This window comes from Periplaneta americana, chromosome 12 (genome assembly GCF_040183065.1).
Source record: "Periplaneta americana isolate PAMFEO1 chromosome 12, P.americana_PAMFEO1_priV1, whole genome shotgun sequence".
Lineage (NCBI taxonomy): Eukaryota > Metazoa > Arthropoda > Insecta > Blattodea > Blattidae > Periplaneta > Periplaneta americana.
In genome coordinates, this window is record NC_091128.1 from 38,747,557 (window position 1) to 38,774,632 (window position 27,076).

Sequence of the window (27,076 nt, forward strand, 5' to 3'; positions counted from 1 at the left end):
CACGCTGAGCCTCCTGGCCCAGCTAGATTCCCAAAACTGCAAGGCCTCCTCTTCGTTGTCGCCGCACCCAATAAGCAACACAAGCAGCGCCGAACCGAAGAACCGGCGAAGGCGGCAGAAGGTGCGAAGAAGCGGAAGGTTGTGGACTGGTGGCTCTGCTCAGATCTGCTCTCTCTGAAGTCCAAACAGCAAGTCCCGCCTGCCAAAGAGCTGGAATGTTTGTTATTTATGGCCTATTTAGGAAGACAAGTAGACCTTTATGCAAGACCTTTATAAACAATTTTAAGCTAAGTCGAGGGAAAATTGGTGAAAAAAGAAGTGTATTCTTTCAAAATATGCAATGTCCTTCAAAATTTATAACACGTGTAATGTATGCCATAATATTTATTATGCACCAGAATATGTAAAAATATGTAACTTAAAATTTCGGAATAATGATTCCTTTGGTGTGATTCCCCGACATTTTTGCTTTCTTTATAGCTACATATATAGGAACAGAATGTGTAATTGCATAAAATCCGGCTCTAGTCATAATTTAATGGACATTTTATGTAATGACTATAAGAAAATGGACACTACATTTTGGATGTTACGAAATTTACGAACTGGATCTCGTGTCTGTGTTCATTGTACTGTACATTATGGAGTTCAATGTTGGCATAGAATTGATAGTTTTCCATTTTATGTAGCCATAAATGTGGAATATCATGTACCTACTTTCTTGTTTGAACTCTAATTGTCATTCGATATTTTTGGGACTGCATTATGACTTTAACTCCCACCCGGTGCAAAGCATGTGAAGCTGGTTTTTCCCTCTGTTGACTGAAGTCAGAGCACAGCTTTCAGCATGCCTATAAGCAGTTGAATGAGATACGAATTCACATCTTCACTGTGTCAACCATAGAAGAATGTAAATCTGCTAATGGGTATTTACATTCACTTCAGAATTATTTTCTTTTTGCAGTGATTTATATATTTTTTCTTTGATGCTGCTGTATCTATTCTATTGTGTACATTAAATAGTGTCTTTTATTTTGCTCCGACTTGAAAGAAGTTTCCGGGAAATAATATTATTAGGAAGGAAAGAAAGAAAGAAAGAAAGAAAGAAAGAAAGAAAGAAAGAAAGAAGTGAAGTGGCGTTCACATCAACGCGTTGCTGTGTAAGGGGAACATCGGCGTGGGATGCAGCAAGACCATTTATGCTTCATAAAATACTTGCTGATCAACATAGATAGATAGATAGATAGGTAGATAGGTAGATAGGTAGGTAGGTAGGTAGGTAGACAGACAGACAGACAGACAGACAGACAGATAGATCAACATACAGTAAGGAAAGGGCACATTTCTTACGATATATTGCATATGGGGTGGAAGCATTATTTGCCGAACTGCTAGGTTAGCGGCTTTCTACTTTGGAGACCCGGTTCAAATCGGAAAGAGTCCGAGTGAAATAAACTTGTTTGGTGAACAAAAATATCTACTTCTCTGCCTGTCTGTCTGTTTAGGTCTGTCTTTCTGATCTGTCTTTTCTTGTCTATCTGTCTGTTTTGGTCTATCTGTTTGTTCTAGCCTGTCTGTTCCGATCTGTCTTTTGTTCTGGTCTGTCTGGTCTGAATAATAATAATAATAATAATAATAATAATAATAATAATAATAATAATAATAATAATAACAATAATAATAATAGTAATAATAATAATAGTAATAGTAATAATAATAATAATAACAATAATAATAATAATACCGTCATGATTACCGTATCAAGAACTCTGCTCTATTCCACATAAGTATGGTCTAAAACATTAGAAGTGTATTGAGCTGTAACTAATAGTTACTAATAGAAATGTGTTCCGCAAAGGTTTCTTGTAGATTTGTACTTTATTTCTCCATACTTAAAGCAGTAGAAGCGATTTCTACTGCCGCGTTCCGGAATCTAATAGAAACTGCTAGTATTGAGTGTCCACAACAATGGAAAAATATTCTTGGCCCTTACGGTGCCTACGTTACGGAGCTATGTGACGAACGAATGCGATTGTTGACTTTTAGCCACATTTAGAACATTGTTTTATCGCTTTGCATATTACTTTACTTATACTGTACTTTTAACCTTTGTTTGTGTAATCGATAATAATAATTTGTTTGTATACTTACTTAGGCCCTACTTACTTACTTACTTAATTACTTACTTACTGGCTTTTAAGGAACACGGAGGTTCATTGCCGCCCTCACATAAGCCCGCCATTGGTTCCTATCCTGAGCAAGATTAATCCATTCTCTATCATCATATCCCACCTCCCTCAAATCCATTTTAATATTATCTTCCCATCTACGTCTCGGCCTCCCTAAAGGTCTTTTTCCCTCCGGCCTCCCAACTAACACTCTATATGCATTTCTGGATTCGCCCATACGTGCTATATGCCCTGCCCATCTCAAACGTCTGGATTTAATATTCCTAATTATGTCAGGTGAAGAATACAATGCGTGCAGTTCTGTGTTGTGTAACTTTCTCCATTCTCCTGTAACGTCATCCCTCTTAGCCCCAAATATTTTCCTAAGCACCTTATTCTCAAACACCCTTAACCTATGTTCCTCTCTCAAAGTGAGAGTCCAAGTTTCACAACCATAATTTGTTTGTATAGTTTAATTATTTTAATGCAAACTTGATGGATTTTCTTTATTTTTAATAATATCGGTGTAATATTGTAATAATTATTGTAATTCCATAGTTCTAATGTAGACCTGTAAAAGTTCTTTAATTTTTACAAACCCATCGTTTTTCTTTTTTTTTTTTTTTGCCTGACCGGTTTAAGCGAAGTCCAGCTTATCGGGGTCCGGATTAAAGAGGTTTTATTGTATATGAATAATTTAAAATCAATCAATATTAAATAATAACGTGAACATGTTATAAAAGTCGTGTTAGTATGTTTTAAAAAACTAACCTCAGGAAAATAGATTTCCACCTCGCCGTGTTTGCTGAAGTCTTCGAAAACGATTTAATTTCTTATCGGAATTTCTTTTGCAGCCAAGTGTACTGTACTACTAGCATTACTATTCATACTGTTACCACAAATTAATGTTATCAGTACTACTACTACTACTACTCCTACTACTACTACTACTACTACTACTGCTACTCCTACTACTACTGATACTGATACTGCAGCTCAGTGGCGGTCGGTTCATTGAAGCGAGGGAAGCTGAGCTTCCCTCCTCTTCCCTCCTCACCATGCACGATTATGTGCACAATAGTATAATAATTGTAATCTATTAAAAACTGCAAACGATTCTGTTGTTGAACGATTATGCTCTTGCGCTGGAGCCCGATCCGCCGTACATGAAGTGAGTGCTCACTAAGAACATTGCCGCTGTCGTATTACGCTAAAGATGAATGACAAAGAACTGTACAGCACACTCACAATGCTCAATATACACAATGTGTTTATTAAATCTATTAAATGAAGTTAAACAAAAAGTTGAAAAGTTAGAAAGTTAAAAATGTAGGCCTAACAATTAAAATATGTAATCTATATAAAATGAATAATTAATACATTTATAGATAAAAAGGTTTAATAATGATGGTTACTTTAAATCATTTTCATTTACATCATATTATTAAACGTGTGAAGTGTATTTTTTACTGTACCTATATATTTCAATTTTAGCACACATTTCAACAGTTTTTTTTATTACATAGTGCATGCATATTTTCAGGTCTTTATTGCATTAAGTTTCGTCGTATAAATAATAATAATAATAATAATAATAATAATAATAATAATAATAATAATAATAATAATAATTTCATCCTATTAGAGATCCCGAAAGGCTTTTGTTTGACGAAGTATTAAGGCTTCCCACCCCAAGAGACGCTCTGTGTGGTGACAGGATTGAAGAATAGTCCCAAAGTGCCCATGCATGTCGTAAACGGCGACTAAAATGGGTACCCAGTGCTAGGGGGTATAACCGAAAACATAAGTGTGGAGACCTGGTCCTCCAGGTTGGTGGTTGGGCATGAAGGTTGAGAACCTCACACCGTAAAAAGCCATTGTCTCGAAACTTCAAGGCTGAAACCCCAGGAAGAGATGGGAAGATGAAGTCAAACATGATGCCTTTAAACTACTGGGGATACGAACATGGAAACCAAAGTTTAGAGATAGTACTGTACTCTAACCAGGAGAAAATCTCAGGGGAATGAGACGCAGCGGGGTGATGCTCTGAATGAATGTTGATGTCATAAGATGTCTTATGATCACACACGTGGGTACACGTATCTCCATGGGTAACTCTCTAAGCACAAACGATAACACTTATACCACATATTTATACTACTGTGGCGATGCTGATGATTACGATTATGCTAACGATAATTTTGAATACACTCCTATGATTATAATCACGACTATCATAATCATGATAATGATGCTGCAGATTCTAATGTTAAAGATGATGATGGAGCTGATTGTTCTACTAATAGGTTAATTGTAACTACAACGGCAATGTTGACCGTGACTATGGCAATGACAATGTGGAATATAACTATGGTAATGACGATGTTCTTGATGCAGAGTCCGTTTGTGCTATGACTATCTATTGTGCGATTATAATATGCTGATTGAGAGTGTGAATTCGATACCGCTAGTTATGGGTATGATACTGATGGTACTGCCGCTCATTGTAAAGGTGCTGATGATTATCAGTAGAATGCTGCTGATTACCAATGTGATGACGTCGATCACGAATGTGATTCTGATTAGAAATGTGACGACTGCGATTACCAATGTGATGAAGCCGATTATGATTGTGATGACTCCGTTTATGAATCTGATGACGCCGTTTATGAATCTGATGACGCCGTTTATGAATCTGATGACGCCGTTTATGAATCTGATGACGCCTATATCGAATGTGACGATGCCGATTACGACTGTGACGATGCTGATTATGAACATGATGACGCCTATATCGAATGTGACGATGCCGATTACGACTGTGACGACGCCGATTAAGAACATGATGGCGCCTATATCGATTGTGACGACGCCTATATCGAATGTGACGATGCCGATTACGACTGTGACGACGCCGATTATGAGTATGATACTGATGGTACTGCCGCTCATTGTTAAGGTGCTGATGATTATCAGTAGAATGCTGCTGATTACCAATGTGATGACGTCGATCACGAATGTAGTGATTCTGATTAGAAATGTGACGACTGCGATTACCAATGTGATGAAGCCGATTATGATTGTGATGACGCCGTTTATGAATCTGATGACGCCTATATCGAATGTGACGACGCCTATATCGAATGTGACGATGCCGATTACGACTGTGACGATGCCGATTATGAACATGATGACGCCTATATCGAATGTGACGACGCCTATATCGAATGTGACGACGCCTATATCGAATGTGACGATGCCAATTACGACTGTGACGACGCCGATTAAGAACATGATGACGCCTATATCGAATGTGACGACGCCTATATCGAATGTGACGATGCCGATTACGACTGTGACGATGCCGATTAAGAGTATGATACTGATGGTACTGCCGCTCATTGTAAAGGTGCTGATGATTATCAGTAGAATGCTGCTGATTACCAATGTGATGACGTCGATCACGAATGTAGTGATTCTGATTAGAAATGTGACGACTGCGATTACCAATGTGATGAAGCCGATTATGATTGTGATGACGCCGTTTATGAATCTGATGACGCCTATATCGAATGTGACGATGCCGATTACGACTGTGACGATGCTGATTATGAACATGATGACGCCTATATCGAATGTGACGATGCCGATTACGACTGTGACGACGCCGATTAAGAACATGATGGCGCCTATATCGAATGTGACGACGCCTATATCGAATGTGACGATGCCGATTACGACTGTGACGACGCCGATTATGAGTATGATACTGATGGTACTGCCGCTCATTGTTAAGGTGCTGATGATTATCAGTACAATGCTGCTGATTACCAATGTGATGACGTCGATCACGAATGTGGTGATTCTCATTACAAATGTGACGACTGCGATTACGAATGTGATGAAGCCGATTACGACTGTGACGACGCCGATTATGAGTATGATACTGATGGTACTGTCGCTCATTGTTAAGGTGCTGATGATTATCAGTACAATGCTGCTGATTACCAATGTGATGACGTCGATCACGAATGTGGTGATTCTCATTACAAATGTGACGACTGCGATTACGAATGTGATGAAGCCGATTATGATTGTGATGACGCCGTTTATGAATCTGATGACGCCGATTATGAACCTGATGACGCCGATTATGAACGTGATTATGCCGACTGGTTAGAAATTAATTTATTATCATTTATTCCTCTAATATCAACTAATAAAAATGTATACATAACAGAAGCCTCAATAAAGTACAAACATAAAATATACCAATTAATAAAAGTAAAGATGCCAATAAAGTGTAAAACAATAAATAAATACCGGACGGTTTGCGTGCTGTTGCTCAAACAATTTCCTATGAAGTTAGATTAGCTTTAATTTTGTTATCTTTTGTATTTTTAGTGGGGATGAATGTGATGACTCCGATTATGAACGTGATGACGCCGATTATGAACATGATGACGCCTATATCGAATGTGACGATGCCTATATCGAATGTGACGACGCCTATATCGAATGTGACGATGCCGATTACGACTGTGACGACGCCGATTATGAATATGATGTTACCGATTACGAATGTGATGACGCCGATTATGAATATGATGACGCCGATTATGAACGTGATGACTCCGATTATGAACATGATGACTCCGATTATGAACGTGATGACTCCGATTATGAACGTGATGACTCCGATTATGAACCTGATGACTCCGATTATGAACGTGATGACTCCGATTATGAACATGATGACTCCGATTATGAACGTGATGACTCCGATTATGAACATGATGACTCCGATTATGAACGTGATGACTCCGATTATGAACGTGATGACTCCGATTATGAACGTGATGACTCCGATTATGCAGATTATGAATGTGGCGACTCCGTTTATGAATGTGATGACTCCGATTATGAATGTGATGACGCCGAATACGAATGTGATGACTCCGATTACGAGTGTGATGACGTCGATTATAAATGTGATGAAGCCAATTATAAATGTTATGAAGCCAATTATAAATGTGATGAAGCCAATTATAAATGTGATGAAGCCAATTATGAAAATTACGACGCCGATTATAAATGCGATAACGCCGATTATGAATGTGATGACTGCGATTATGAGTGTGATGACGCTGATTGTCAATGTAATTTCACCCGATTGTCAATGTAATGGCTTCGATTACTAGTATGATGCCGCCGATTACGAATCTGACGACAGATTATAAATGTGATGACGCCAATTAAGAATACAATGCCACCGATTACGAATGTGATGCCGCTAGTTACGAATGTGATGACGCCGATTACGATTATGATACTGCCGATTATGAATATCATGCCACCGATTACGAATGTGATGCCACTAGTAACGAATATGAAGCCGCCGATTCTGATTTTGATGCTGCCCACTATGATTATGAGCCCGCTAATTATAGATATGTTACTGATTATTACGAATGTGCATGTTGTTTATGGTTATGCTTGTTATGATTGAAATGTTAATTACGATTAAATTGCTGTTAATTGTGAAGGGTATTTTCATTTCATTTCATTTCATTTTATTTCATTTCATTTATTATATTGCATAAATCTTACATTAGCAATGAAGCTTTACGATATGGAACAAGTCAAAATTTTACAAGATTACAATTACAATTTTACAAATTTTTTACAATTTTTAATTTTTTTACACGTTTTACAATTTTACAATTTTGCAATTTTCTACAATTTTTTGGCGAGATGTATTGAGTTGAGGACAGTGTTAATTAGTATAATACTCCTTTTCAACCTTCCAATTTTCAGACCACCAACTCTTAATTCATCGTACGTTTCTCTTCATTAATTTTCCAAAATATATTCCACAGAGTGGCGTAAGAATGCCGTGTCATATATATAGCCATCCAGATATGGTTACCTATCTATCGAATTAATATTGTATTTAGAATTAATATTATATATTATTAATCTGTATTGTATTCATGGAACAAGCTGAGTCTGGTTATCACGAGGAAATGAAGTCGCCCGGCTGAGTAATTTATAGTGCACGTGTATAAACAATCTTAAATCACGCGCAGAGGGCCACAATAACATTAACTCTCTCATCACAAGTAAGACGGTCAGAGTAAACAGCACTCATGTGATAAACTTAAAAGATGTTATCCATACATGCCTACTATTGGCTATTAATGACCTCATGGTTAAAAATACATCTACCCCCAATTGGCTGCCGATGACCTTATAGGGTGGAGTTTTTCATTTCCTCGGATAATATAAGCATGGAATTCATTACCAGAGGGGCCTTTTGCCACTGGGAGCTCTACAGTTGAGTTCAGTATTTGTATTTTGTATATATTATAATAAATATACTCTACAATTTCTTCGAGTCATCATTTCGGGACTTAGGTTCCGAACGAACCCTAATATTTATAGGTTATGTGACTACACCACATAAACCATCTTGGTGGCAGCGACGGTGTGATGATGATCGACATATTAACAACTAATTCATCGTAGAGGGTATTCTTTTCAACACTTTGCTGTTTTCATCGATCCTGGTTGTTCCACGACGAAGAAGTTACAACAGCCCTAGCTGCGAGCAGGTTGTTCCTGCTTCAGCTCTTCCTCTTCGGGGTGCCCGTCACTCATCAAGGTTTCCGGCACTTCCAGCCGTTGGCGACCCGCGTAGCAGCCTCACTGGACGACTGCCCTGACAACCGAAGTCCGAGGATCCACGTTCGATGGGAGCGCGCCTTCGTTCAACAGTCACTAGTTACTGGGTGAGTTTTGTCTACTAGTTCCGAGGAACGTCGTCAATCCTTCATATATCTTCCTAAGATTATAGTATATATCACAGAATACAAAGGGCCCGTTAGATCTACAACAATGGCAGAACCAAATAATTTGATACCTGAAAATGAAGAACGCATAGCACTTCTAGAAGAACAAATAGCAACTTTGTTAAGACAACGTCAAGTAACAAATGAATTCTCTATTACTGCGGCAGCTAAATTATTTGAGAAAGGTTTCTCAGGCGAACCTTCTACCTTAAGTGAATTTATTGACAATGTAGAGGCAGCAGAATCACTTGTTCATGTTGATCAAAAACCTATTTTAGTAAAATACATTTTGGCCAAAATTACTGGTAATGCTAAACGTACTTTGAACATTCGTCCATCCACTATAACGTCTTGGGCTGAAATAAAAGATAAACTTGAAACTCATTTTTCTGTTCAAAGAACTTTTGCTTACTATACTACTCAATTGTGTCAAGTGAAACAAAACCCAATGAAAGCATAGGGGCTAGAGTGGAACAGTTGATTCAAGCCACAATTGATAGTACTGCCCGTTTTACAACAGAGTGGAGTAATGCAGAGAAACAAGGAGGACAGAATATTATTATTAAACTAGGTAGAAATGTATTCATAAATGGAATTTTGCATGATGCAGTAAGAGAAGCAGTTAAAATGGTATCGGAGAAAATGTCATTGAAAGAGGTAATAGATAGAGCAGTCATTGAGGATTGTGACCGTAGATCTAACGTAAAAATACAGGATAAGGGCATGAATGCCGTACAGAAACGTTTCCCACAGAACGTTCAAGGAAATAGGATTAAAAGAGAAAATGTTCACATGGTGGACACAAAGGGATGTTATAAATGCAATAAGATAGGACATTTAGCGAGGGAATGTTCCACACCAGTATGTGACTATTGCAAACGCATAGGGCACAATACAAGGGATTGTAGATCAAATAGGGGTGGTCTACGAGGAAACCGAGGATCTTCCAGGGGAAGTAACTCAAGTCAGGGAAACTAGATATCGACACACCTGAGCAGTCGAGGCTGTGTTGTTGTACTACGCAAGACTGTCAACAACAGCACGAATTTCTAATAAAGTTAGAAAATAAGGACATAAAGGGGATATGCACTGCATTAATTGATACAGGGTCTGGTCTTTCATTCATACTAGTTGACAAAGTACATTCACATATTTCAACTAATGTTGAACCCATGGAAGTGAAGGGGATTACGGGTAAAACTATGAAAATAAAAGGATGGGTTAGTATGGAAATAGCGGGAGTTAAGACAAAATTATATGTTATACCAAAATTACCAAATTCAAACATTCATATGATATTAGGTAGAGATTGGATAAGGCAATCCAATAATGAAAGAATTCCACAAACATACCTAATACCTAAAATGAGTGAAACTATTATCGCATTTCATACCCAAGAAATAGGAGACAGATATTGTCCTAAACAACAACTTAATGACACAGTGTATGTCGCGGAACGTATAGTATCTTGCACGGATAATACATTTATGGTCTCTGTAATTAACTTGTCAGAAGAAACCATAACGGAAGTCCCAGTACTAGAGAAATTATTGTGTAATACTCATCTTAAACCGCTATATGGAAACGACCGACTAAAACATTTACAGCAAACTATCAGACTAGCACACGTGAAAGAAGGGAAAGAGGAACTATTATCTTTATGTCAAGAATATAATGATATATTCAGATTGCCAGGAGATAGATTAACCGAAGTAAAAGGTTTGGTACATACTATTCCAACTCCTCATATTAATCCGCATAAACCTCTGACATTAAAGAATTATAGGTTAACAAAAGCCCATCAGGATGAAGTACAAAAACAAGTAGAAATTATGTTAAAACAGGACATAATCAAACCAAGTCCATGGAATTTTCCACTGTTAATAGTACCGAAGAAAATAGATGCGTCGGGGAAAAGAAAATGGCATATCTGTGTTGACTTTAGACAATTAAATAACGAGACGATAGGGGATAGTTTCCCACTGCCAAATATTCAAGATATTTTAGATAAATTAGGAAGGGCACGATACTTTTCTGCCTTAGATTGTGCCAGTGGATATTGGCAAATTCCTTTAGCAGAAGAAGATCAGTGCAAAACAGCATTTAGTACAACGAGCGGACACTTTGAATTTAAGAGAATGCCGTTTGGATTAAAATCGGCTCCAGCCACATTCCACATGATAGGGACACGTTGTTTTGTTTATGTAGATGATTTCATAATAGCTGGAGAAACATTAGAGGAACATCATACACGATTGCGATCTGTATTTGACCTATTCCGACAGTACCAAGTTCAGATAGAGCCAGACAAATGCGAATTTCTGAAAGAAGAATTAAAATATTTGGGACATATTATAACCTAGGAAGAGATTAGCCCTGATAATGATAAAGTAAAAGTAATTCAAGAATTCCCTACACCCAAGAATGCTAAAGATGTAAAGTCGTTTTTAGGACTAGCTGGGTATTATCGAAAATTTATAGTGAATTTTAGTAAAATTTCCAAATCTTTAAATGATCTGTTAAAGAAAGGTAAATCATGGCAATGGTCTGAAGAAGAAGAGAAGAGTTTTCAAAGACTGAAACGAGCACTATCGGAAGCTCCCGTTCTTCAATTTCCTGATTTTACAAAACCATTTGTATTAACTACGGATGTTAGTAACGTGGCAATAGGAGTTATCTTAAGTCAAGGAATACTTGGAAAAGATAAACCGATAGCTTATGCATCTAGGACCTTGAATGGAGCAGAATTAAATTATAGCACAACAGATAAAGAGTTATTAGCCATAATATGGGCTTGTAAACATTTTCGACCAAATTTGTTAGGGTCTAAATTTACATTAGTAACTGATCATCAGCCCTTAAAATGGATGATGAACGTAAAAGATCCAGGTTCAAGAATATTACGATAGAGGCTTTTGTTAGAGGAATATGACTTTGAAGTCATTCACAAAGTAGGAAAGAGAAATGTGAATGCCGATTGTTTGAGTAGAATAACTTTCAATGTAGACGTAGAAAGGAAAACTTTGGAAATGGATGAGGACAGAAAATACAGAATAATGAAAGAACTTCACGAATGTCCTATTGGTGGTCATCAAGGAGTGCAAAGGACTTATGAACGAATTAAGTTATATTGTCCTGATATGTTAAAAGACATTACTAACTATATCAGAAACTGTAAAACATGTTAAGTAAATAAAACAACAGGTTATTCCCAAGGCACCAGTGCAAATAACAGACACTCCAGAAAACGTTTGGGATAAAATAGCACTAGATATTGTGGGTCCTTTAACACAATCACTGGACGGTAATAAATATATATTAACATGTCAGGACATGTTAAGTAAATATATTATAGCAGTACCTATGATAGACATGACAGTAGAATCTGTAACTCAAGCTTTTGTAAATAATATAATTTTACAATTTGGAATATGTCATGTAATTTTAACAGATCAAGGAAGCCAGTTCATGAGTAAGGTATTTCATGAAATATGTAAAATTCTTAAGATTGACAAAATTCATACCAGTGCATATCACCCTGAGTCAAATGGAAGTCTCGAAAGAGCTCACAAGGTGTTGGTCGAATATTTAAGATGTTATTGTACTAAGAAACAGGATGAATGGGACAAGTGGTTGCCATTCGCAGTATTTACTTACAATACTACGCCCCATAGTAGTACGAAATATACCCCCTATGAAGTAATGTACGGAAGGATAGCAAATATCCCAGGGAAGTTACAGAAAAAGGCAGGGATTCTGTATAACTATGACGATTTTGTTGTAACGTTTAAACAGAGAATGAGAATAACATGGCAAGAAGCCAGAGAGTTATTAATCCAGAGTAAGGAACATAGAGTTCAAGAATTCAATGGGAAACAAAAGGAGATAAAGATAAAAGTAGGCATGAAGGTCTACGTTAGGAAAGAAAACAGGAAAAAACTGGATCCTTTGTGGAAGGGACCATACGAAGTAATGGGTTTACAAGGAGTAAACGTGGAACTGTGTAAAATAGGTGGAACAGGTCGTAAGAGGTCTATAATGCATATTAACAGAGTAAAAATATGTAAAGAATAACACAATGGGACCATATGAAGTAATGGGTTTACAAGGAGTAAACGTGAAACTGTGTAAAAATAGGTGGAACAGATCGTAAGAGATCTATAGTAGATATTAACTGAGTAAAAATATGTAAAGAATAAGACAATGAGACCATATGAAGTAATGGGTTTACAAGGAGTAAACGTGGAACTATGTAAAATAGGTGGAACAGGTCGTAAGAGATCTGTAGCACATATTAACAGAGTAAAAATGTGTAAAGAATAAAACAATGTTATTTTGTTTGTTGCAGAGCATCATGTGGATGACTCTCTATATAGCAATGATTCTAGGATACATGGGCGTAAGTGAAGGTATTCGAATACCTTACATGAAAATAACGTAACAACCAAAATTAATTTGATAATTAAACATATACAACTAGGATATCATGATTGCTTTGAGTATTACACATTGCTAATAACAATGGTAGTAAATGGAAGACAATGAATCATTCAACCGCAGGTAATAACCTACGTAAAAATTAAGAATCTTTTGGCTAATGCAGTTCCCCCTGAATTGCAATTACCACCTTTTTCAAACGATCAGGTTGACCAAATTCTAACTACAACAATTTTCAAATCTTCTACGTCGTTAGTTTATAGGGTAAAGGTACCACTTGTGCAAAGAGAAAAATTCAGTCTATATGATATGATTCCATTTCCAATAAAATTACCGAATAATAAAACTTAAAAATTTATTCAACCTCACACGGAATACATAGCTACAAACGCTATAAAGACAAAATATGCTTATCTAAATCAACGACAAATTGATCAATGTAAGAAGGCAGGACTACAATATTTAGTATGCATTGAAAATATATCCATAAACTTATTCAATACAAGAGACTGTATTACAGGGCTCATACATCCCTCAACTCAAATTTATCCTGAAGAATGTATAAATCTAGAACAATACATGATGTTAAGCGAAACCATTTGGATTCTTTTGGCAACAAGTAATGAATGGTTGTATGTAACCTCACAAGTAGATGATATAACTTTTGTGTGTGACGATGAAGTGAAGGAAAAAGTGAAATTGTATAAGAGAGGTAAATTGGTACTTCCCATACAGTGTAAAGGAATAACGTCAGTTGGAATGATATTTCCAATAAAACATGAAGTGATGAACCACTCAACAACAGACATTATTCCTCTTGTACCAATGGATATAGATTGTTGTCTCACTGAAATGGAAGAAGAGGTTATTCCAAAAATAAAAATGTCACTTCCTTATCCAAATATCCTTTCATCAACCTCAGACTTTAAGTACATGGGAATAAGAATAGATGACATTCAACAACAAATTAAAAAGGAGGAAGATAAAATAGAATATCAATCATTCTGGTATTCATACTCTACTTGGTTTTACTGTAGTACTGTGTTTGGAATTAGTATTGCATTATGCTTGTGTTGTTGTTCTAGTTGTCGTAAATGTGGGTTATGGTTATTCAGATATTGTAATTGGCAAGATGCAATTAGGGACTGTAAGAAAGGTTGTTCATCATGCTGTAGGCCTATTATAATTAAAAATCAACAGTATGGACAAAATACTACTGTTTGTCAAAAGATTCAGATACTAGTTCGGAAGATGAACATGAAAATATAAAATTAGAACTAATACCAAAATCAAAAAGACAAGACCCTGTAATAATGCAACCAATTCGAAACGAACAAGTATCAGAAATATCATAACAGATTAAAGCTCAATCATTAGAATCACTATCATCAAAAACTCAGTCACGTAGGATGACAAAATTACTTCAAGATCCAATTCACTGGACAAAAAGAAAAGTTTAACTTCACAAAGATTGTAAAACTTTTAATAAGGAGGGGTGTGTCATATATATATATATATATATATATATATATATAGCCATCCAGATATGGTTACCTATCTATCGAATTAATATTGTATTTAGAATTAATATTATATATTATTAATCTGTATTGTATTCATGGAACAAGCTGAGTCTGGTTATCACGAGGAAATGAAGTCGCCCGGCTGAGTAATTTATAGTGCACGTGTATAAACAATCTTAAATCACGCGCAGAGGGCCACAATAACATTAACTCTCTCATCACAAGTAAGACGGTCAGAGTAAACAGCACTCATGTGATAAACTTAAAAGATGTTATCCATACATGCCTACTATTGGCTATTAATGGCCTCATGGTTAAAAATACATCTACCCCCAATTGGCTGCCGATGACCTCATAGGGTGGAGTTTTTCATTTCCTCGGATAATATAAGCATGGAATTCATTACCAGAGGGGCCTTTTGCCACTGGGAGCTCTACAGTTGAGTTCAGTATTTGTATTTTGTATATATTATAATAAATATACTCCACAATTTCTTCGAGTCATCATTTCGGGACTTAGGTTCCGAACGAACCCTAATATTTATAGGTTATGTGACTACACCACAGCCGGTGATGACGATTATGTGTATTTAGTCAGATTACTACTCGACTCAAAACCAGGTGTCGATGATTTAAACATAGCCGGATTATAAAGCCAGATGATCTTTGTTTTTCCGCTACATGGGAAAAATGTCTGGTACTTCCAGCTCTGCAAATTCGCCCTGCTGAGAGTTCAATCATTTCACACATCCTTTCAGAGACTCATAAGCATTTAGCCTATGATGAACTGTGATTTTAGTGCAGTAGGTCTTTCCTCCTCCTCCTCCTTGCAGGAACCATTACTTCATTAAAATGGATCGAGATTTTATGTGCACTCTGTATTGTGAAAGGTGGAAGTATTCATAAAGACAAGAAAAATCTAATAAACATGGGTAAAAAATTAATATATTTGAAGAAACAAGCACTGTGAAATTGGTATTCTAACAACTGCATAGTTCACCGCTGTGAAGTAACGGTTAGCATGTCTAACCGTGAAACGAGCGGGTCCTGGTTCGAAATCTTGTTTAGGACAAGTTATCTAGTTGATCCATTTTGAATCTTGCGTACACTACTTTTAACACTTGAATATAAGTAATTGATTAACTAGCGGACTTCAAAATATACAGAAAACCAACCATCACCACCACACACATACACAACACATCTAACCACCCCATACAACACAAACATGCTGCATTCAGGACAATGGTACACAGATTATTCAACATACCCGTGAACCAAGAACACTACAATGAAGAAGTGAACACAATCAAATACATAGCACAAGAAAACGGTTACAATCCAAACACAATAGACAACATCATAAGAAAGACAAAACAAAAATTTAACAAACACAACACAAACTCAAGAACACAACAAATACATCACACTAACATATGAAAACAAAAGCACACATAAGATCGCATCTTCATTCAGAAAGCAGAAATACAACATAGCATACAGAACAGAAAATACACTACAAAGACATCTCAACACACAAAAAACACAAACAAATAAATACGACCACACAGATGTATACAAACTCACATGTAATAGTTGCGACAAGTTCTACATTGGACAGATAGGCAGATCATTCCAAACACGCTACGAAGAACACATTAAAGCAATAACCAGAGGACACAATACATCTACATACGCCGATCACATAACCAATGCTAACCATATATACAATAACATAAATTCGGACATGGAAATCCTACACATACAACCCAAGAACCAAAAACTCAACACACTAGAACAATATGAAATATACAAACACACTAAAACACACCCTGATCAAATTCTCAACACACAGATCAATTTCAGTACACACACACACACACACACACACACACACACACACACACACACTATTTGACTCCACTTTCCAACACTTTTCAACAATCAAACGCATCCACACAACAGGCAGAGAAGTTCGAGATGACGCCGAGATCTAGTAGGCTCTGAGGATGGTGTGATGAAGCACCGAAACAGCTGTAAGCAGCACAGACTTACATAATTAACACGAGTAAGTCCACTAGTTAATCAATTACTTATCTGGTTGAGACATTTTCTGGGGTGTTCCCACAACTCATTAAGAGCAAATGCTGGGTCATTTTCGGGTCTGGTCCCTGGACTCATTTCGCTGGTATTACTACCTTTATTTCACTCTACCATCGTAGTTAATAAACCAAATAGAAAAACAACAGCATATCGTCCAATGTGAATTAAGAAAAAGGGGTTTAATATTTTGAAATCTAAAAAACATTGGTCCTAAAATTAATATGGTTGAAGAAACAAGGCCTGTGAAATTGATATTATAACAGCAGCCTATTTTCTAATGTGAACTCTTGCTCGTTTCTTCTTGTTGTACTGTAAACAAAAGAGTAAACAGGCAGATATAACACACCCGAAAATAAATGAGCAAACAGCTCACATTAAAATATATGCTGTTGTTAGAATACCAATTTTACAGATCTTGTTTTTTCAAATATATTAGAAGCCATATTTATTAGACTTTTTTCCCTTATATTTAAGAATACTTCCTCCTCTCACAATATTATATTCTTTTTATAAACGTTGTGTACATTTACTAATCATGTCATAGGTTAAAATAAAGGCAGATTTATTAAGCATAAATTTTCAGGGCATATATATATATATATAGAGGGGAGAGTCGGGTAGTATCGGACATCGGGTAATATCAGACAGTGAGTTTCTTTCATCTACCACACGATGATAGTACCTGATTGACGTGGTTACGTTTCTGTGATGTCGCATAGAGAAACGTAACCATGTCTTTCAGGTACTACCATATGGTGGTATATATGGAAGTCGGCCTCGGTAGCGTAGTTGGTATAGCGCGACCTTTATACTGGAGGTTGCGGGTTCGATCCCGGCCCAGGTCGATGGCATTTAAATGTGTTTAAATGCGACAGGCTCATGTCAGTAGATTTACTGGCATGTAAAAGAACTCCTGTGGGACAAAATTCCGGCACATCGGCGACGCTGATATAACCTCTGCAGTTGGGAGCGTCGTTAAATAAACCATAATTTATATATATATATATATATATATATATATATATATATATATATATCAGTGGCGGTCGGTTCATTGTGCACGATTGTGTGCACAATAGTATAATAATTGTAATCTATTAAAAACTGCAAACGATTCTGTTGAACGATTATGGTCTTGCGCTGGAGCCCCGATCCGCCGTACATGAAGTGTGCTGCTTGTGCCTTTATTCCAGCGTAGCCGGCGCATACCCTGCCTGCCAGCCGTCTGGCCGTGCTTGCGCATTTGAGTGACAGTTGTAGCGCTACTATGCAGTGAAGCTAAGTCAGGTTGAGATTCCGTATGATTCCGAGAGAAAGTTAAATATTGTGTATTTTTATGCGTTTCTTCCTAATTGGTGTGGGTTATTGAGTTGTGCAGCATGTTATTATGAATTGCAGATTGAATTACAAAGTATATATTCCACCGATATTAATGTTATTTTGTTATAAGTCCAAATAGCCTTCCATAATGAATTATTCGCCTAGCACCTCAACTTCAAGCGATATGCGTGAAGCTATTCCTAACACTGGTTCCGTTCTCCACGAACATCCTTCGGAAACCTCCGGCGGTAGTCGCGATGTGGCTGATGACGTGAGTGTCTCTGTTTCTTCAGCGAGTTCAAGTGCATGTTGCATTATTGATAGCTTAAGAAAAGTGTCGTTCGGATCACATAATTTTGAAGATAAAAAACTAATAATTATAAATGGTAGGCCTATGCCGAAAATTGATGATTTGAAGACAAAGACGAAATCATGTTTCAAACATTTTAGAGCAGATGTTTATTATGATAAATTTAAATGGCTCACTGCATGTGCAGATTCAAAGAAATTGTATTGCTGGCCATGTTTAATATTTAATACGAACAAAAACGTTTGGAACTCCCAGGGATTTTCGGACATAAGCAATTTCCATAGATCTGCACATCGCCATGAGATAACCCAAAGTCATTTTATTTCTATGACGAAACTTAAAACATTTAGGTTAACAAGAATTGATTTACAGATAGACGATCAATTGAGAGCTGACGTTTTAAAACACAATGCCTTAGTGAAGCATAACAGAGAAATTCTTGCACGCCTAATTACTGTAACATGCTTCTTAGGAAAGAACGAATTGTCATTCAGGGCTCACGATGAATCAAAAGAATCGTGTAATAGAGGGAATTATGTTGATTGTTTGAATCTATTAAGTGAGTATGATGAAAAATTGGCGCAACATATGAAAACCTCTACTTTTACAGGGCTGTCCAAACACACGCAAAATGATTTGATAAATGCGATTGAGGAAGTTTTAATTGAACACATTAAATCAGAAATTAAAAGTTCTCCTTTCATAGCAATTATGCTGTACGAATCTACAGATATTGCATGCAAGTCACAACTAAGTACAGTTATGCGCTATGTGACAGAAAGTGGTAAAATCCAAGAAAGATTTTTAGGATTTACAGACGTCAGTGCAGACAGAACAGCAGAAGGGCTTGCTAAGATAATTTTCAAATGTATTGATGAATATGATATCGGCAGTAAACTAATAGGGCAAACATACGATGGAGCGGCAGTTTTTGCAGGACATGTTAGGGGGCTACAAGCAAAAGTAAAAGAAAAATATCCAGAAGCAAAGTTCGTGCACTGTTACGCCCATAGATTAAATCTTGTATTGTCGCAGGCATTGTGTGCAATCAAGGTTTGCAAAATATTTTTTCAAACGATCTCAGGATTTTCATCCTTCTTTTCTAAGTCAAGTAGAAGGACCGATGCCTTGGATGAAGAAGTAAAGAAAAGATTCCCAAAGGTAGCCCCAACCAGATGGAATTACAATTCTCGACTAGTTCATACCATATATAACAAGGAGGCCCTTAAAGATTTCTTCACTCACATTCGAGAAAATCCTGATAATTGGGATCAAGAAACATTCAATGCCGCCCGCGGATTTCTGTCAGAACTAAATGATTTCAACTTTAATTTCATGCTATTAGTATTTGCACAATTATTTCCATTGACAGACGCATTATTCAACATTCTGCAGAAGAAATCCTTAGTTATTGCTTACTGCTCATCAAAGGTGCAGCAAATAAAGGAATTAGTGAGAAATCAGAGAGATAAATTCAACGCACTTTGGGAACAAATTGACTCGAATGAAGAGCCACTCAAAAAAAGAGCCCGCTCGTCTGCAACTGAAAATGATCGCGACGTTTATAGACGCCTCTACTATGAAATTATTGATAACATTTCTGAACAAATGGAAAGTCGTTTTCTGGGCCTAGAAGCATTATCTTTTTTTGAGCTCTTGGATGTAAGCAAACGGATCACTCATCGCGAAATGTTTCCTGAAAAAGCTTTCACTAGTTTGAAAGATGCCTATCCCAGGCATTTTGAGTTTTCTCGCTGAAGAAGTGAACTGACTGCAATATTTAATATAGACGATTACGCAACCAAATCTGTCAGTGATCTCTTGAAATTTTTGAAGCAATTCCAATTAGACAGTGATACATTCCCGGAAGTTTATAAACTGTGCACACTTATTTCAACGCTTCCTGCAACTAGTGCTTTGTAGAGAGATCATTTTCGGCAATGAAAAGGATCAAAACATACTGCAGGAATATTCAGGGGCAGGAACGACTGTCGGCACTTGGACTGATGTCGATTGAAAAGGAGCTTCTGGTGTCCTTGAAACAGACTTCAAACTTCATTGACAATGTAATAGACATTTTTGCCAGGAAAGGAAGGAGAATGGACCTTATATACAAATAAGCAATAGAGGTGAGATTTTTGTTTTGCTAGCATGAAAATAATGTAGTAAATTGTTCTTTTAATGAATTTCTGCTCATAATTATAAAGTAAAAACGCATTTTGTTATTTACTCGTATTTTGACAGTATTCGGAAGATGTGAAGCAATTTACTCATCGCTTGTCCGATAAAATTGTATCATTTTGATACCTGTGATGTTGTTCTTCTCAATACTGTAAACTATTGAATTAAGGCGCTACCCCAACATTTGTTTAAAGCAGTGGTTTCCAAACTTTTTGAAGCCGCGATCACTACAGTACCAGTTCTTGACTCCATTTCAAAAATAGAACTCCCTGTAAAATTTGAAAAACTGTAAGCAATATTTTCTTGCGTATTTTCCGAAAAAAAAACTCAAAACAATCACGATAGCCACGGATGGATACTAAATCCGTTGCTTTCAACTGGCTGAAATTCTAAAAAAAAATATGTAGGATAAATATGATGGGATGTTGAAACTATAGCCTTTTTCGCAGAGCTTGACTAGTTTTGCATGAAAATAATATCTCGAGCTTGCAAAAGAAGCTCTTATATTTTTTACAACATTTGCAACACCTCATAATTCATGGCAATTAAGTTTCTCGTCTATGATTGCCATCAAAACAAAAGCGAGAAACCTCAAATTTGAAAATGATATCACTGTGTGTGTATCCAATACATAGTCTAGATTTGAGAGGCTACGTTCTGAAAAACAGGCACAGTTAAATAAATTATTTTTACTTTATTATTGCTGAGGCTTTTTTAATTTTTATATTCAAAGTTGTTTAGGTTTATAAATGCAAAATAATTGTATGTTAATAAGGCGTTCTTTTTATTTTGTAAATCATCTCGCGAGTCCCATCACTCTTTACACGACCCCCACTTTGGGAACCACTGGCTTAAAGTAAGTGTGGAGGTCACCTTCTGTTTCTTAAAACAATGCTTTTTTAGTAGCTTCCCTAGGATCCACAGTCACCGACCGCCACTGCTGCAGCTACTACTACTACTACTACTACCGATAATGCTGCTACTACTACTACTACTACTACTACTACTACTACTACTACTACTACTACTACTGATACTGCCGCTACTACTACTAATACTGATGCTACTACTACTACTACTAATACTACTGCTACTACTACTACTCTTACTACTATTACCACTACTACTACTACTGCTGCTGCTACTGCTACCACTGCTGCTACTACTACTACTAATACTACTGCTACTACTGCTACTACTACTACTACTACTACTCTTACTACTATTACCACTACTGCTGCTACTGCTACTACTGCTGCTACTATTATTACTGCTGCTACTGCTACTACTGCTGCTACTATTATTACTGCTACTACTCTCACTACTATTGCCACTACCACTACCACCATCACTACTACTACCATTACTACTACCACTATTACTATTACTACTACTACTACTACTACTACTACTAAACCACTTTTATTACCATTACTACAAAATAGCTAAAAAAAGTACCGGTGCCATGCTCTACTGTATGGGCCTATCGAAGAAACCTGTTTATCCGCTTAATTTCAGACAAAAAAGTCCAAATTTAGGCTAATTAGAGATCCATATTTTACTTAACAACAACTTTGAAGTAAAGAGGTTCGCATGTTGGTATATCGATGTCTGAGAACTAGACTGTTCTAAGTCCATGTTTTTATAAGAAAGAAATCTGTGTTTCATTGTGTTCCAGTTCTTGCCTGGATGTATGAAACGAACAAAATTATAAATATTCCTCTCCATAAGGTTGTTATGAAGCTATTTCAAATTTTTTCATGAAGCTATGAATGTCAGGAGCTTAAAATAGCTGTCCTGAAAAAAATAGTAAAATAGACTTGGAACAGTCTGGTTCTGAGCCATCAATATATATACAATATAAATACAGTAGACCTAATGATGGGATGGATTTCTAAATATACATCGAAAGACATGGAGACATCCTGACAGCAGGGTGCGAATTAACGGGGGGATGGGGGGGATTTCTCCCTCCCCTGTTGGAAAGTTATCCCGCTCTCATAAATTCATATTAACATTCCTGCAGGGATAACTTCTATCCCCCCTCACAAAATATAATTGTTTTAATACGAGTGTACTTTGTAAACTACAGTATAAAGTAAGCAAATAAAATGATATTGATGTATTACCATCACCGGCAAGCTGACAACAATCAATAACTTAGGAATTACACATCTTATCTGAAGCCTGCTCATGGATATTATTATTATTATTATTATTATTATTATTATTATTATTATTATTATTATTATGATCAAGATGCAAGACAAGCAACTCAGCGCGACCAAACGTTGAGATATATCGAATGAGGATAATAATAATAATAATAATAATAATAATAATAATAATAATAATAATAATAATAATAATAACCCGTGGCGCTACAGTCCACGAAGGGCCAAGACCGACCAGCCGGCTGCTGGCCTCACGGCCACATGCCGAAGCAGAGGTGGACGATCACCCAACCAGAATGAAGGTATCGTGTGGTTAGTACGATGTGCCCCCCCAGCCGTTATAGCTTGTTTGCGTAACCGCATTTCGGTACCTATTGTAGCTCCCCAAGTTCATCACGATGCTGGGTGGGCACCGGTCCCATACACTGGCCGAAATTTCATGAGAAAATTTCTTCCCCCATGAGGACTCGAACCAGCGCGCATTCCGTAACGCGAGTCCTATGCAGGATGCCTTAGACCACGACACCACGGCGCGGGACATCGAATGAGGATAATAATAATAATAATAATAATAATAATAATAATAATAATAATAATAATAATTTTATGTGTGGTATTCTCTATATAGGATTCTTTCCCTACCTCATTAGAAATCTTAATTCGCACCCAGCCTGAGAGTAGTTATTGATTTGAAAACCATACATGCTGGGTAACTTTCGGTGATGGACCCCGGACTCATTTCACCGGCATTATCACCTTCATTTCATTCAGACGCTGAATAACCTAGATGTTGATACAGCGTCGTAAAATAACCCAATAATAAAAAAAATAGAAAACCATACATTTTATACACAGGAAATAGGTCTTAGTTTTCGCTATCATAATCTTAATGTATCTCTGCACTTCATGTAGCCTACATCAACAAGTAAAAGCAGTAGTTAAATATGTTATATTACATACCTATTCTGTATTTATATTTAACGATGTTATTAACTATACGCCTTATTGGGCATCAGTATGACGGAAATGGGATTTCAAGGAATAAAAATGCTCGAATAAAACTCTTGCATAGAAAATACAGGAATTAAATTACGGTTCCTTTATTGAATACTGAAACTGATGCATTATAGAGGACCCACTCCGAGTATTCCATAGTTTCGATTATATATTGTATATTTTATATTATTGTATCAAGTATGCCATCTTAACAAAATTAAATACATACTACAAGTATAATTTAATAAAACCAACAACAATGAAATTAAGCTCATATTAGTCACCTTTGTTATACATTATATATTATTCAAAATAAAGTTAAAGAAACAAACCAAAACTAAACTTGAAAACCAGTGACATTAAACTTTCAAATAATACAACATTGGTATTAATACAACAATGAATTTTAGTTCATATTTGTCATCTTTATAAAACATCATAAAATACTAATTTCACTCCATTTATGCTGCATTTTTGGTCCAGGGAGTATACTAGTCTTTCACAAAAACTCTTGTATTTTCTCTGGACCAAAAATTTATATAAAAAATTGGTATAAAATTAGCATTTTAACATTGAAGATGTTCCATTTTCTTCGTTATCCATGTGACTTCACAGAGTGCTACGATTCGACGTTCCTCTGTTTATCATTTAATACCTTGTATTTTCCGTTGACATCACCACATGAGTCCATTTCGTTTACTTTTACACTTCTTCAAACTCATCCCAGAATTACATGTTTCGCAGAACATTTCACTCCTAAGTAAACAACAATCACATAAAAAATATGGAACATATCTGTATTCATGGATAAAGAAAGTAAAAAGGTTCTATTTATAATTCCATAATTTTCATTTCTAGGCTTACATTTTAAACCAACAGGAAGAATTTGAGCCACTCCTTTTTTATATTTAACTATAGCATTCGAAATTGCCGCCATGATTGTGATCGAACTAATTTCAAGCAATATTACTGTTCGCGCAACTTATCTGGGCAGCTAAAAGAGCGGGGAAGCGGGGTGTAGCGGGGTTGCTTGTAGAGAGAGAGAGAGAGAGAGAGAGAGAGAGGGAAGGATGTTCTACTAGGCGGGTAAAATACATTTGCTTGCTTAGTGTGATCTGTACTTACAATAATTTTGCTTTCTGTGAAGACATATTTATGCAATGGCGGGAAGTAATACGAGATGCAACAAGATTATACGCGCCTTCTGTACTCGAGATTGCCGGTTCGATCCCGGCCGAGGTCGATGGCATTTAAGTGTGTGTAAATGCGACAAGCTCATGTCGTAGATTTACTGGCATGTAAAAGGACTCCTGCAGGACAAAATTCCGGCACACCGGCGACGCTGATATAACCTCTGCTGTTGCGAGCGTCGTTAAATAAACCATAATTTAATTTTAATATAGCGTACACAGTAAGTAGAGGGAGATAATAAGGTCAGTGGTTGTTTGTTGCGATCAAGAGGCAAAAAAGAAATATCTTACTTACTTACGGCTTTTAAGAAACCCGGATGTTCATTGCCGCCCTTACATAAGCCCGCCATCGGTCCCTATCCTGAGCAAGATTAATCCAGTCTCTACAGTAATCATATTCCACCTCCTTCAAATCTATTTTAATATTACCCTCTCATCAATGTCTCAGCTTCCCCAAAGGTCTTTTCCCTCCAGCATCCCACTAACAGTCTATATACATTTCTGGATTCGCCCATACGTGCTACATGTCCTGCCCATCTCAAAGGTTTGAATTTAATGTTTCTAATTATGTCAGGTGAAGAATAAAATGCGTCCAGTTCTGCGTTGTGTAACTTTCTCTACTCTCTTGTAACTTCACCCATGTTAGCCCCAAATATTTTCCTAAGCACCTTATTCTCAAACACCCTTAACCTCTGTTTCTCTCTCAAAGTGAGAGTCCAAGTTTCACAACCATACAGAACAACGGATACTGTTTTATAAATTCTGACTTTCAGCTTTTTTGAGAGCTGACTGGATGACAAAATCTTCAACCTAATAATAGCAGGCATTTCCCCTATTTATTCTGCTTTTAATTTCCTCCGAGTGTCATTTACATTTGTTACAGTTGCTGTACTATGTTCTAGTCACGAGACGTAATCATATACTTTGTCTTTTCGGGATTTATTTGGAAACGAATCTCTTTACTTGCTTTAAGTGTTTTCCCTAATAATTTATGGATTTTATAATACGTCTAGACGACACCAGCAGTGATGACTATGATGATGATGATGATGATGATGATGATGATGAAGGGAAGAGGAGGAGGAAGAAGAAGAAGAATACTGATAATGACTGTATGTGAAAATGAACTTTTTGGAAACCCAACAACACAGACCTGTGCTTCTAGTTAAAGACTTCATGCATCGCTTATCATCAGTAGCTCACGGCCAGATACGAATATTGTAATAATTGGAGTTGTGATCATACTGTATAGCACACAGAAGAAGGAAAATGTAATTTATTTATGTTTGTTATTTTGTGAAACCATATACTTTCACCAACCATATCCAATGGAATGGACTGAAATTAAATACCGAATGATGTTTTTGTAACTGTACGTACAACTGAGGCAACGACGGTCAGGAGCCAGCAGATAGCTACAGGGCAGCGAGAGAGCACTAGGGAACCCAGGTGCCTAGATAAGTTGCGCGGACAGACAAAACAGGAATACAATATCGACGGCCGAGTTCGAAAGTGAAACAAATCAACATTTAAAGTTTTGAGAAACCTGCATTCTGAAGCTTTAAGTAGCTGTGAAGATTCCAAGGATCACTGAACTAAATCCAAATTTAAATCATGTGTTATATATGCCGTAAGTTTCACATTAGAGTGTGTTAATTGGAATTTTCACAGCAACATGAAGCTTTGAATTACAGATGTACATATTATTCTCACTGATTATTGTGATTTTCAGTGGTTCAAATAGATACAGTATTATATATAATAACAGTTTTATGTCTCTTCTGAACATTTTGGAAAAATCACAAACGTGATACTAGATCTAGG

At 36.6% G+C, this 27,076-nt stretch overlaps 1 long non-coding RNA gene across 1 annotated transcript in view; it reads left to right on the forward strand.

Moving 5' to 3' along the window:
* The first annotated feature begins 7,874 nt into the window (after window positions 1-7,874).
* The window catches only part of LOC138710029 (uncharacterized), a 75,742-nt gene continuing 56,540 nt past the window's right edge, over window positions 7,875-27,076 (forward strand). The window contains exon 1 of the long non-coding RNA XR_011335025.1: window positions 7,875-8,959. This is a non-coding gene — a long non-coding RNA (uncharacterized lncRNA). The remainder of the gene's footprint in view (window positions 8,960-27,076) is intronic.